A 13,772-nucleotide genomic window follows, 5' to 3' on the forward strand; every position below is an offset into this window, starting at 1 on the left:
AAAAAAAGCCATCATTTCAAAGGGGAGCTAGGGTGGGTTCACAGGAGGGACTCAAGGGAGACAGGGATGGGGAATTGTGTAACTATATTTTAATTAAAATGCTTAATTAAAATAAAGTAATTAACTATTTAAAAAGAAACATCCTTTGGCTTAGACGTTTCCAACCCTAGGTTATACATGGGACAGCTTGTTCAGCTCACAAGCTATGACAGTGGTTCTGGACATACCAGCAGACACACAGAATGGAGTTTTTTTTTTTTCCTTATTTATTTATTTAAAGAATTTCCACTCCCTCCCCTCCTCCCAATACCCTCCCGCTCCCCCCATTCCCTCTCCTCCTCCTTCACCATTCCCAAGAGCAGTCAGGGTTTCCTGTCCCGTGGGAAATCCAAGTTCCTCCCCCCTCCCTCCAGGTCCAGGAAGGTGAGCAACCAAACAGGCCAGGATCCCAAAAAGCCAGTCCATGCAGATGAAACAAGACCCAGTGCCATTGTCAATGGCTTCTCAGTCGGCCCCCATGTCAGCCACATTCAGAGAATCCAGTTTGATCACGTGCTCCTTCAGTCCCAGTCCAGCTGGCCTTGGTGAGCTCTCATTCGATCAGTCCCCTTGTATCAGTGGGTGAATGCACCCTTCGTGGACCTGACTTCCTTTTTCATGTTCTCCTTCCTTCTGCTCTTCATTTGGATAGAGACAGAGAGACAGAATGGAGTTTTTAAACCAGATGCCATGTGAATCTGTGGTCTTTGAAGACACCTTGTTCAAAGTATGTCATTTACAACCAGGTTCAAGGATTAAAGTTGTAATATCAAGGGGGAGAAGAGGCAAATGTAGCCCTTTTCTACAGTTGCCCCGCGACTCTCAGGCTCAGTCTACGTGTGAGACACAGAACACTCCAACTGAGGCCCCTCCCATGGCTCAAGGGTCCAGCATCAGAGGCCTGAAAACAAGCTTCTCCAGCCTTGTCTCCTTAATACGCTGTTAGCACTTGTGTTTCCCCTTCTCTTCCTTTCTACTTCACTATTGGTGTAACTTAACTTTATTATTTCAAGTCATTAAGGTTTTTTTTCTTTGTCTAACTCTGTATTTTTTCTTTACTGTGGAAGCATCTACTCTTCTCACAAGAACCATGAAAAAGCAAGGGAACAGGAGTCTTACAAAATAAATTATAACCATTCAATAACCTAAGACACTGAATGATTAAGGTGTCAGACAAAGGATTACAAGTCTAATGAGAAAATTGAACAGTATTTGGTCTTTCACATAATAGGTGAAAAGTTTGGTGTTTTACATAGATGAACCTTCCTCTTTCCTTTTTTGTCCCCTTCTGCTCTCTGTAGATACTTGAGTATCTGCAACATACTCAAGGACTGTCCTCATGACAGGTGCCGTCTAATAGGAGGAAAGAGCACTGTAGCAAATAATCATTCTCTCATAGGTACAGGGAGAAAGTTCTAGAAACACCCATCACAGACAGGATGGTTCAGAAAGGCCTTTGTGAGCAGATTATTAGACAGAGAATGTGACTCCAGCGAGGGCCTGCCTGGCAGCCCCTCTTGTTTTCCCATCCTTGGCCCCTGAGGCTGTCCACATTTGGGTTCTCTTCTATGATGAACTTGTGAGGCACCGACCATGAACAAGACTGACTACTTGCTCACTCAAACTGCTCTTTATGTAGCCAAATGCTGGAAAACAGAAATGAATATTGGGCAGGGTAACTCGTCCCTTAACTTCCAGAACGCTGAAGCAGGAGAATCAAGAGTTTAAGACCAGCTTGAGACACAGAGTGAGACTCTGTCCCCAAATGTACAGTAATGCCAGGAAATTTTCTCAATACAAGTATTGTATTTTAGCATACAGTATTATATTTATCCATTATTCTCACTTATTGGGAATAGAGTCAGGTAACAGATGTTTTTATATTTTGGAACATTAGTATACGCATAATGAGATCTCTTAGAAATGAGACACAGGCTCAACACACGATTCATTTATATGCACTTTATGCACATGAGGCCCAAAGTAATTTTATACAGCATTTTAAATTTTATTTTACTTTTATTTGTGTGTGTGTGTGCATGTTCGTGTGTGTGTATGTGTGTGTGAATGCATGTGTGTTGGGGGGGATCAGGGGAGTGTTCTGCTGAGGCCAGAAGATGGGATGCTTGCTTTCTTAGAGCTGAAGTTACAAACAGCTATGGCTCGTCCAGTAATTGACCTAGGAACCAGATTCTGGTCTGTACTCAGCCGCTGAGCCACTTCTCCAGCCCCTTCTGAAGATTTTTTTTTAAATAATCATGGGCATGAAACACGTTTTCACGGTGTGGAACCTCCCACTCATGGTGTCCTGGCAAGAATCTGAGAGGAAACAGCACATACGAAAAGGCCAGTATGCGCGGGGGCTTCGAGGATCTGTGCAGCGGGAATTCTCTGAGGTCAGGGCATCTTCAGTTTAAGGCTGAACAACTGAACAGCCTGGGGCTCTGTGCTGCTTTGTTATCGCTGCTGTTGTTCTTTTCATAAGTGCCTGAGATTAGCATGATTTCAGCATGTATCTGAAACAGATGTGGCTTGCACTTTAAAGATAGGCCTCCCGTTTGGACGTCCTCGAGCACCTTCTCATTTCTACCACAGGACTTTGCGAAGGTAAGGGATTATTATTACTGCCGCTCTGATAAGATCACAACGTATTTTCTTTATCAGCGGATTAGCTCCATTTATTTCTTTATTGCTTAGCATAGTCAATTTATTTCAGGCTTACTCTAGTCTAACCAGTGAATCTGTGTATCTTTCTGTTCCAATTCTTGCCTTTGAAGCATTACCTAACCTAAAGCAGCATGAAGCCAGAGAAAGGAGCCATCCTCCATAGTGGGTCTGGTTTTCTCGCTCATTTCCAAGAAATCATTGCATCTTCTGCTTAAAGGGCCAACCAGATAGTCTCTGAACCATCTGGACGGCTGCAGTAATGTGCTTCATCCCCACAATGCAATGTCATTCTACATGGTCCCTTCGTGCCATTGTTCTCCTTCTGCCTTGTCCTCTCTTGATTCTCCTTACCCTCTTCTTCATCATCTTCATTCATTCTTGAGGTTAGTGCTCTTGGGAGCTGACTGGAAGTCCTTCAAATATCAGTACCCCCACATATCTAATTAGTCATCTGCCCCCAAATCTGTTAACTCACTTCATAATCCCCAAATGTAGGTACTCGTTCACAAAACCAAAATGAGTAGATCCAAATTCCCCTGCCTTTGTTTTGCGACCTTCATGGTCTTTCTCCATATCTATAGATCCTTTGTGTCCTCAGAGAATCTCGAAGTCATCCTTGACTTCATTCCTTCACATTTCACATTTAATCTGCCAAGGAGATATTGCAGACTCTACCATCAATACCTTTGGGTGTGTGTATGTATGCATGTATGCATCTGTAAATGTGTTCATATGCGTGCATGTGTGTATTTGTGTGTAGTGTATTGTATGTGTGTGTATGCATGTATGTATGCATATGTGTATATGTGGGTATCTATGTGCATGTATTGTGCGTATGTGTGGATGTATGTATTTGTGTGTGGTATGTGTCAATGTGCATATGCATTTGTGTATGTGTATATATGTATGTATACTTGTATGTGTGTGCATGCGTGCATATTTGTATATGTGCAAGTGTATGTGTGTGTTGAGTATGTATACTCGTAATTATGTGTGGTGTATGTACATGTGTGTGCGTGTGTGTGTATATATGTGGATGTGTGCACATGAATGTATGTGCATGTGTGTGTGTGTGTGTATACACACTTCTATTGCTGCTCCATAAGCACCAACATCCTTTGACTAGATGGAACCTATAACCTTTCACCCCCACTTTCGTCATCTCTACCCCACCCCCACCCTCCACACTATTGAAACCTAAGTCAGTGTTATTCTTCCGCTCAAACTCCTGAAACATCTCCATGCTTCTTCTTTTTTTTTTTTAAGAGATTTATTTATTTATTTTTATACAGAGTTCTGCCTGCATGTACATCTGCAGGTCAGAAGAGGGCACCAGATCTCATTATAAATGGTTGTGAGCCACCATGTGGTTGCTGGGAATTGAACTCAGTACCTCTCGATGAACCGTCAGTGTTCTTAAACGCTGAACCATCTCTCCAGCCCCCATCGCCATGTGTCTTTCAATTAAAAGTCAAGCTCTCTAGAATGAATGACTTTTGAGGATGTGCAGCCTTTCCCCCTCACTTTCTTGATTCTGACCTCATTTCTGCTTCTCTTTTCCTCACATCATTGGTCAGGTCTTCTGGGATACACTAGGCATATCCCAGCCACAGGGCCTTTGCATCTGCTCTTCTCTCTGCCTGGAAGGTATTTTTTCCTGAGTAAAACACAAATAACCCCTTCATCTTCAAGCCCCAAATTCAACACTCTTTCCAAATAAGTCTGATCTCTGGAAACTGCCATCATTGCACTGTGCTAACCAGCAATGCTCAGGGCTCAATGCTTCAACACAGCATCACTCACAGAGTGCATTGACCCACTTTCCCAGGGAATTTCTGCTTGTTTTGCTCACTTGGGGACCTAGGTTAATGGTGGTTTCCTTTATCATGTCTTAGCCCCATCACTACCCAGATAAGTGGTGAACTGCCTTGACTTAGATAGCTAACTACACAGGTCCACTCAGGAAATCCCCATATTAAATCTAGTTACATACGTCTTGTAATACGACATATGACTATCCTCAGATTAGAGAGATTGAGAAAAAAATAATTCTACTGGGTATCTAAAAGGAGGAAAATTGAAACCGTGAGAACAAGCTATATATGTGTGTGTGTGTGTGTCATAGATTTCTTACAATTATGCTGTATAACCAACAACAGGATGTTGTCGTAGCATACAAGGTTGGCAACAGTTGCTGGTTATACTTCTGGAACCTTCGTTCCCCCCACCCACAGGTACTAGATCTCCAGAATCAATCAACTGTGAGTCAAATGCTCTTCTAAAAAGTTAGAGGCTGCACTGCCCATGGGCAAACTTTTTGTTGTTATCCCCCTGTCCCATTGTACAGTCTAACGGGTATTTAGAGAACACTTTCACTGGAAGCCAGAGACAATTTAAACTGCATTTCAGTCTGTGCAGAGGTTATATGCAAATCCTACAGAATTTTCCAGAAGGCTGTGTCTCCCTGGAACTGAATTCTCCATCAGGTATCCAGATGTTCATGAAGCTCTTCTGCCCCTGGCTATGCTGTTCACATGTGTACAAGAGACAGCTTGCAATCATCTGCAAAAGCAGATGGAGCAATCTCTGTCCAAAGTTTGGTTTGAATGTCAGCACTGATGATGCTCTATGCACCAAAGCGGCATAAAAAGACAGGATCTCGTGTGTCCCTATATGACCAGCAAGTTGGCTGGGTGTGTTAAGGAGGCGGCAGAGGAACAAACACCAGTGAATGGATATGCACGCAGACTCAGGAGACCTAGGCTTGTAAGTACTTGAGAATAATGGGCCAAAGTTTCGAGTTCTGAGCCATAGGTTTCAGTGTTTATCTTGGGCTTTATAACTACTGAGTATCCCATGCTCTTTCTATATGATAATTCCAAATACGAAGGGAAATAGGTAGAGCCAGGGAATAGCTCAGTCGGTAAAGTGCTTGCTGCAACTTCAATACCCAGAACTCAAGTAAAGTATGACCAAGTGGGTGATCTGCATTTAAAATCCCAAGGCTGACAGGCTGGAGACAGGCAGATTCCCGGGGCTAATTGGTCAGTCACACAGCCTATTCTACTTGGCAAGTTCCAAAATAGCAGGGGACTCTGTCTCAAAAAAATAAAAAAAGGTGCACAGCACCTAAAGAACAATACCGTTAATGGTCCTCTGGCCTCTACATATGCCTGAGCCTGCATGCACATATACATTTATGTGCACAAAATAAGTAAGTAAAATAGCATTGACAATGTTACAACAATAGCTTTTTCAATAGATCATCCCTGGCTGCAGCAGGTATTAGAATATCTTGTGTTAAAAGTCATAAAAAAAAAAAGCCAGGCATAGTGGGTGCACGCTTTCAAAGCCAGCACTCTGGAAGCAGAGGCAGCTGGATCTCTGCGAATCTGAGCCCAGCCTGGCCTATATAGTAAGTTCCAGGTAAGTCAGAGCTACATAATAAGACCAGGTCTCGAAACAAACGAAAATTCGTGGAAGACCATTGTTCCCACCTGAATTCCTGCACCAAATTCTGACAAAATAAAATCAGACCTCCTCTATTAAGTGCTACACAAGCAAATTGAAATTTTCGGATGCAGGTAGATGGAAAAACAGATTGTTTTTTTTTCCGGGAAGCAGGAACTGCCCGTCTACAGGGCCCACAGAACAACCCCTCAGCTCAGTCCTTACCAAATCTCCAACCTGAAGGGACTTGATGCCAACCAATCAGCTTTTCTTCTACGTCCTACTTCTTTGTCTCCCACCTTTCAAAATCCCTTGTTCTCCCACTGTGTAGCAGGAGCTTTCGTTCTGTTCAGTAGAATGGGAGCCGCCTCAGACTCATGAATTGCAAATAAAAACCAATTAGATCTATAACTAAATGTTTTGTAATTTTGTCTTTTGACACCAGCTGAAAGTCCCTCACACAATAAAGGGTTTATTATTTCACATAATAAGTAGGCTCTGTTAGTTATTTCAAATCTAAAGAATGCTTAGCCTTTGGGCATAATTTTCCGTAATTCTCATGGCTTTCTCCTGATAGTTACAACCCAACACTTGGAGTTTCAGAAACCATGTTTTCTAAAACAGCCTGCAAGGACAGAGAGGACCAAGTGCTTGCCTGTGTCACTTTTAAAGAGTGAAGACTTTTTCCCTCGAAGTTCTCTGAGGAAGATTTCCCCTGGTCCTCACTAGCCACGATCGAAGTCTGTTCCATCCTGAAGTGAGAACAGCCGCCATGTCAGCTTAGCTGACACATTGCCCATGCTGGATAGAAGTCCTGGATGCACTCTGATAGGAGCATTCTTGGAAGAAACTTGTAAAACACGGAATAGTTGTTGAACAGGTCACAGACACTGTCCACCTTGGCTCCTACAGATACACGTTCTTCCCCGTGCAGGGTCTTTGAAACATACTGCTTTCTACATAGAACACACTCAGCCAGTCTCTGAGAAGAAGAAAATCCAAAGTCCATTCACATGTGTTAAGCTCGTGTGTGTTAGTGTATGTGTGTGTATATGTGTAAGGTCTGAAGTTGATATTACATGTCTTCTGTCACTCTCGGTTTGTTTACTGAGATAGGGTTTTCCACTCAACCAAACTCATTGATTCCAACTAGTCTAGCTAGCTAGTTTGACTGAGACACCTCCCACTTCTGTCTCCCTCACTTAGACTATAGGCAGTCACCACACCTGCTTGGATCCCATCTGAAATAAGGTAAGATAGTAAAACTCACAAAAAAGACATTGATTGGTCCTCCAGGCTATCTTTGCTGTCTAGAAGGTTCTCTCCTGCCATTGTCCTTCATGGCCCTGATTATTACCCTTTGAAAGATAGTATTTTTCCACCACACTCTAAAACGATAGCTCGTTAGAGAGTTCCAGAAGCTACAGAGATTTAGTAGCCTACTTCCTTTTAGAGGATTCAAGGGTGGCATTTCATTACCAGGCCAGTGCCATAGTTTAATAACTAAACAGGCTTCCATAATATCTGTTTAGCAATAATAACATAATGATAAAATGGCTAAGGGCAGATATCCTGTCTAGATGTGACCTTTGGTAATTCCTGTCTCCTATCTTTTTGATCTTTGTCCATGCTCTTTTTTCAAGAATAGTGAAGTCTGAATCCTCTTCTTTTCTGCTAAGCCCGGGTTCTAAACCTCTGATTGTCTGGCCTTGGTGGAAACAGAACATAAAACACTGGCTTTGGGAACGAGAAACCTAATTCCATTAAATAAATGTTTTATTACCCCATTCCTCCCTCTTCTTTTTGTGCCTTACATTGGACTGGGTGAGAAGAAAACCGTGGCGTTCCATCCTGGGTTTCACTGAGTGAGTCAAGCAATATACGCAACCCCTCACCCAGGCCTCTGTCTTCTAACCGCAATAGGACCCAAGCCTGTGGCCTTCCCAAATCCACCACCCATCCCCAGTGGAGCCTGCCTCGATTGCCCCAGCACTTCAGTTATATGAATAATACAGCCTTCTACTTCCACCTGAGACAATGTGGCACATCGTCAGTCATGACGCTTAAGGCATGGTTTGGGTAGGGGTCTCCCTGCCTCTACAGATAAACAACAGAAGCTTGTCTAATGGTGATTATTTACCTATGAATTATTTTACAAAATGAAGCAGAAAGAGCAGCTCCTAAGAGGCCTGTCTTTTTCTCCATGCTCTGCTTCTAGGCTAGATGAGCTTCAGTCTGCAGCCAAGTCTTTCCTTTTTCTACCGAGAAGCTTACAAGTCTTCAGGAATACTCTTATTTTTCTTTCTATTGCATCTTAACATTTGACTACAACCGGCAAATAGGGTGAAGCTGAGATAGGAGGGCCACGATTGGCAGCCTGTCATTCCTAGCGGGTAGACTGCATTGACCGCCCCACCTGGAAAGCAGGCATCCACCCCCAACCTCTTTAATTCTTCCTCAGCAAATTCCAAAGCTTAGCAACTGCTCCTTCCAGTAGCAAATGCTATAGTCGACAGAAGGTCTCTCACTGAAGTTCTAAAAATACTGAAACTAGGACTACATCAAAGTCAAAAGGTCGACAAGTCAGCTAAATCTGTAACTTGAAAGAATGAACTCTCTGTAATAGGAACAAAACTGATAGAATACACACACACACACACACACACACACATATATAAATATATATATATTTAGCATTATGTGTATGTGTTGTGTAAAGTGTATGTAGTATAGTTGTATTGCATAACATACAATACAACACACACACACACACATATATATATATATAAATATATATATTCAGCATTATGTGTATGTGTTGTGTAAAGTATATGTAGTATAGTTGTATTGCATAACATACAATACAACACACACACACACACACATATATATATATGCATACAGACATATGGGATTTATTAGGCTAACAGAATGCATTCTGATAGTCTGGTAGTTCAGCAATGGCTGTCTCACACTGGCAAGTTGGAGAAGTTCATAGCTGGTCATTACTTGAGGCAGGATGAGTCTTCATGCTTCAAGTCATATGAAAAAAGTCCCTCGCAGGAATCCCCAGTCGCTTATGTTTTTGCTGGTTTCATCTACAGTCAAGTTGACAGTCAAGATTAGACATCACATGCTCCTATCTGACTTTCAAAACTACTAGGTAGTTTTTGAATTTTGAAGGTGCAGGGCCGATGCGCAATCTCTATTTTATAAGCAATGCCAACTGCCAAAGTCAGTCAGTCTGACTCTAGTTGCTGAGTGTCTGTGACATGCCAAATGCTGGCATGTCATTGTAGAGACACAAGCCAGAACGTATTTTAACTTCAAGAGTTTATACTGCAATATGTAAGGAATTCTTACATATTAATATGGTGGGTTGTGGTTGGGTTCATCAAGAAGATAGTACAATTTCATGTACCCATGCTTACTTTTCCACTAAGATAATGTTGTCACTTTTCTTACACTGTATATATCCAAAATCACACTGTATTTTACTTTCATTTTAAAACCAGTATTATTGGGTTTTACCCTAGGTCCTTGGACTTTCTTCTTGATCACCCAAGCAGTCAGGTATAGAGTCCATCTCATGAAGTGGGCCTGAAGCTCAATCAGTTATTGGTTGCTTACTTCCACAAGCTTTGTACCACCATTGCCCCAGCATGTCTTACAAGCATTGTGCCGTTGTAGATAAGAGAGTTTGTGGCTAACTTGGTGTTTACATTTCTCTTTTGATTCTGTGCAGAGAACCTTCCCGTACCAAAGATGCTGGAACATAGAAGTAGAAGCAGAAGTGTAGCACAAATAATAAAAACTCAGAGACAAATATTGGGGTTCAACCTGAAGATCAGAAAAGCAAAGCAGGCAGCCACTGACTCTTACCTCTACCTCAGACTGAAATGGCAATCCTGTCTCCACGAATCCTCAGAATGAGACTGTGTGTGAGACCTGTCTTCTCCTATTTTATATTCCTCTCTAGGGCTGGGATTAAAGGCAAGCACCACTACTGCCTGGTTTCTATGGCAAACTAGTGTGACTACTGGGATTAACGGTGTGTGTCACCACTGCCTGGTCTGTAAGGCTGACCATTGGGGCTGTTTACTCTCTGATCTTCAGGCAAGCTTTATTTATTAAAATACAAATGAAGTATCACTACATGGAGGCTCTATGTAAGCATGATGTCAATGACATCTCCAAGTCAATGAGTTTGTAGGTGTCGTCTTCAACCATAGGGGTTTGCTGTCAGTTTGTGGGCAGAAACTTGTAGTTTTGGCAACAGCCAGGGTTGTTTGGGAGTTCCTATGGGGCTCCTTTGTCCAACAGCACAATTAAATATAAACAATTCCCAGTACTGGAAGCTTTGTTTGGTAACAAGAGATGGCCAGCTGGAACTCTGTTCATACCCCCCCCCATTATTTACCAATTTCATTTAGATTGCCTTCACATATGTATAAATTTTGGGAATTTTCTACTGTATTAGGTTTCCATACTATTTGACTTAACAGTTAACATCGAAAGATAAGCAAATACATATTTGTCTTTCTGGGTCTGGAATACTTCACTTAGGTTCACTCTAGTTCTATCTATTTGCCTACGAACTTCATAATGTCATTTTTTAAAACAGCTGAGTAATTCCATCGTGCAAATGTACTACATTTTCTCTATTTGCTCTTTTGGTGAGGGACGTCTGAGTTGTTTGCAGTTTCTGGTTTTTATGAAGAGAGCAGCATTAAACATGGTTGAGCAAGTGTCTTTGTGGTAGGATGAAGTATCTTTTGGGAGATGCCCAAGAGTGGTCTAGCTGGATCTTGAGGTGCAATGGTTCTCATCTTCCTGAGGAACTACCACACTGATTTCCATAGTAGCTGTACAAGTCTATAGTCCCACCAGCCATGGAGGAGTGTTTCCCCTTGCTCCACATTCTTCCCAGCATGAGCTGCCACTTGTTTCGTTGATCTTGGCCATTCTGACACATGTAATATAAAAATCTCAAAGTAGTTTTGATTTTCTGCATTTTATTTTCTAATGGCTAAGGATGTTGAGGATTTCTTTTAAGTATTTCTCAGTCATCCGAGTTTCCTTTGTTGATAATTCCCTGCTTAAGTAATTTGTATCCAATTTTTAATTGGGTTATTTATTTTCTTTGTATCCATTTTACTTTCTTAATTTATAAATGTCGATGTTCTTCACAGCCTTCTCTTCTACATGAAAAGTTTCTCTTTTTGCCTTGTTAAAAAGAGATGTCCTTACCTGTGTTTTGTACAATGCTATCTTTTCTTCTTGGACATACCAGCCCAAAGTCACTGTCTCTACCTTGGACTCACTCCTTCCTGTGGCTGCTGCGTAGAGCTTGTGTTGGCATTTCTTTCAATTAATTTCTAACTACCTCCCTTGTGTCTGTATGTCTGAACACACTGCCTCTCACTGCCCAGTTCCCTTCCTGGCTTGCCCAACTGTTTCCTTACACAGTATTTTCCTATGGGAAGAATGTTGGCAGATTCCCTGGCTGTTTGACAATATCCTCATTTTGATATTTCTTAGCTACTCTATCATACAGCTGTGGTGTATCTCCCATAAATTTGGTATTTCTGATTTTCTTATTTCTTTATTGCCATTACTGTTTGTATTTAATGTCACAGTAATTTAAGGAAAAGGTAAGGGGAGGAGGGAAGAGCTATGTTCAGTCTTCAGAGGTCAACATCCTAACTTTCTTGAAAACTATGTCTTTCAGATCAGCCTTTCAGTTTTGTTCTTCTAGTCCATTCTTAGAATCTGACATCATTTTAATACATATAAATGAGCCACCAGATGGCATTGTGGGTATCTCTAAACTTATTCATAAATTCTTGGGTTCATATAGATTTTTGTGAAGCCCTATGACAATATTCTGGCTTGCAAAATATTCAATAAAAAACTGGAAGTTTTTCTCAGTTGAAAAAAAAAACCCTAGGCTATCAGTCTTTTTAATTTGAGGAAAATGAATCACCCCAAATTCCATAAAGCTCTAAAGTTTTAAATTTTAGTTTCCCAACTTTTTCTGAGAAAAAAAATGTTTCTGGTTTGTTGACCCATTTTATGTCATATATATTATATAATATATTTATATTCATTTGATGAGCATTATATTGAATATATTTCATGTTCCTCTCTCAAGGACATTCTTTTAAATGTTGGTGATATTTTTGTAGTTTCCTTAGATTTGCTAGACACATTTAATTACACAAGTGTACACTGTCACGGTTTTAGAAAAACTAATAATCTTTTAATATAACAGAAGTCAGATCTCTTTCTACCCTGTGATAAGGGATGATTTTTCTATCCTGCACCACAAGTTTCTACCGTCCAAATTTCCAAGCAAACTCTGCTTTCCCCACGGAGCTTTACTGAAACTTTGGCCTCTGGTATTAAATTTTCTCCAGACATCAAGAGTCCATTCCACAGAGGTGGCATTAATCTCCTCTTCTGAGACAGGATGTTCCCATTATTTACCAAGATAACCAGTTCCTGGATTTTGCTGACAAGATCCTTTTTCAAATGTTCAGCCCAAAGAGGTTGGCAAGAACCCACCTAAGAGAAGAGGGCAGCCAGGGTAGAGATCTCCCTTATGATGCCCAGCACATAATAATTTCAGTCCCGGCGCTGATAGATGTGGAAGTCACTCCACAGTGTGCGGTTAGGTGTAAGAAACGGGGACTGTTTTCCTACAAACACGAACTTTTTGTCTTTAGAAACAACAACAAAAATAAAAGCCTCTCAGTCCTGTGCTTTGGCTTCCTGTTTGAAGCACTACGTTTGAGGCTTCATTTATTATTACAGACACCTGGTCATTTGCAAATAATGAAGTCCTCCAGCAGCGGGCACATTGCAAAGCTAGGCAGCAGCAATCCACAGTGCCTTGAAGCATAAGTACTCACCAGATGATTGCATGAGGAAAATCAACAGCTTAGGTTGAAAACTGAGTTTTAATCAAAGTCCTTAAAACGAGTAAGTGGACTTCCCTCTCAGCTCTTCATATTGCTAAAACACTTCTGAGGTTGTTTGTTTGTTTTTTAGAAGATTTAATCAATGAATGCCTTGATATTTGGTTTTAAACTTTAAGAAGTTATGTGTGTTGGTCAGATTTCCATAGGCATAATGAAATATCTAAGACATAGAGTTTATATGCAGAAAAGGATTATTTGAACCACAGCGGGGATGTGGGGGGGAGTACAAGGACATGCTGTTAGCATTGGTGGACAGGAGTAGGCAATCAAATGGCATCTCAGAGTAGAAGGCAGATGGGGCCAAGTTTTTCCTTTTAAGACATTTCTCTCACAAGAATGGCATGATTCTACTTCAATTCCTTGGTGGCAGAAAGAGTTACCTCTAGGTCACACCTCCCAAAGGTTTTGGGACCCTCCCAATAGCATCACCAGGGCATGTAATCACTAGGGATATTTAGGAATATTTAGAGGACCTTCATACTTACACTATGTAAGTTTACCTCTGTGGACTCCAGTTTCTTTTTCTACAAAGACAGGACAGCCCTTCATAGACTCATGCCCACTCCATCTCAGAAACCCAGCTGATTCTAGAATCTCTTTTGTGTTGCAAAATTCCCTGTTGGTGTTAGCCAC

Source organism: Myodes glareolus, chromosome 12 (genome assembly GCF_982192425.1).
Source record: "Myodes glareolus chromosome 12, mMyoGla1.1, whole genome shotgun sequence".
Lineage (NCBI taxonomy): Eukaryota > Metazoa > Chordata > Mammalia > Rodentia > Cricetidae > Myodes > Myodes glareolus.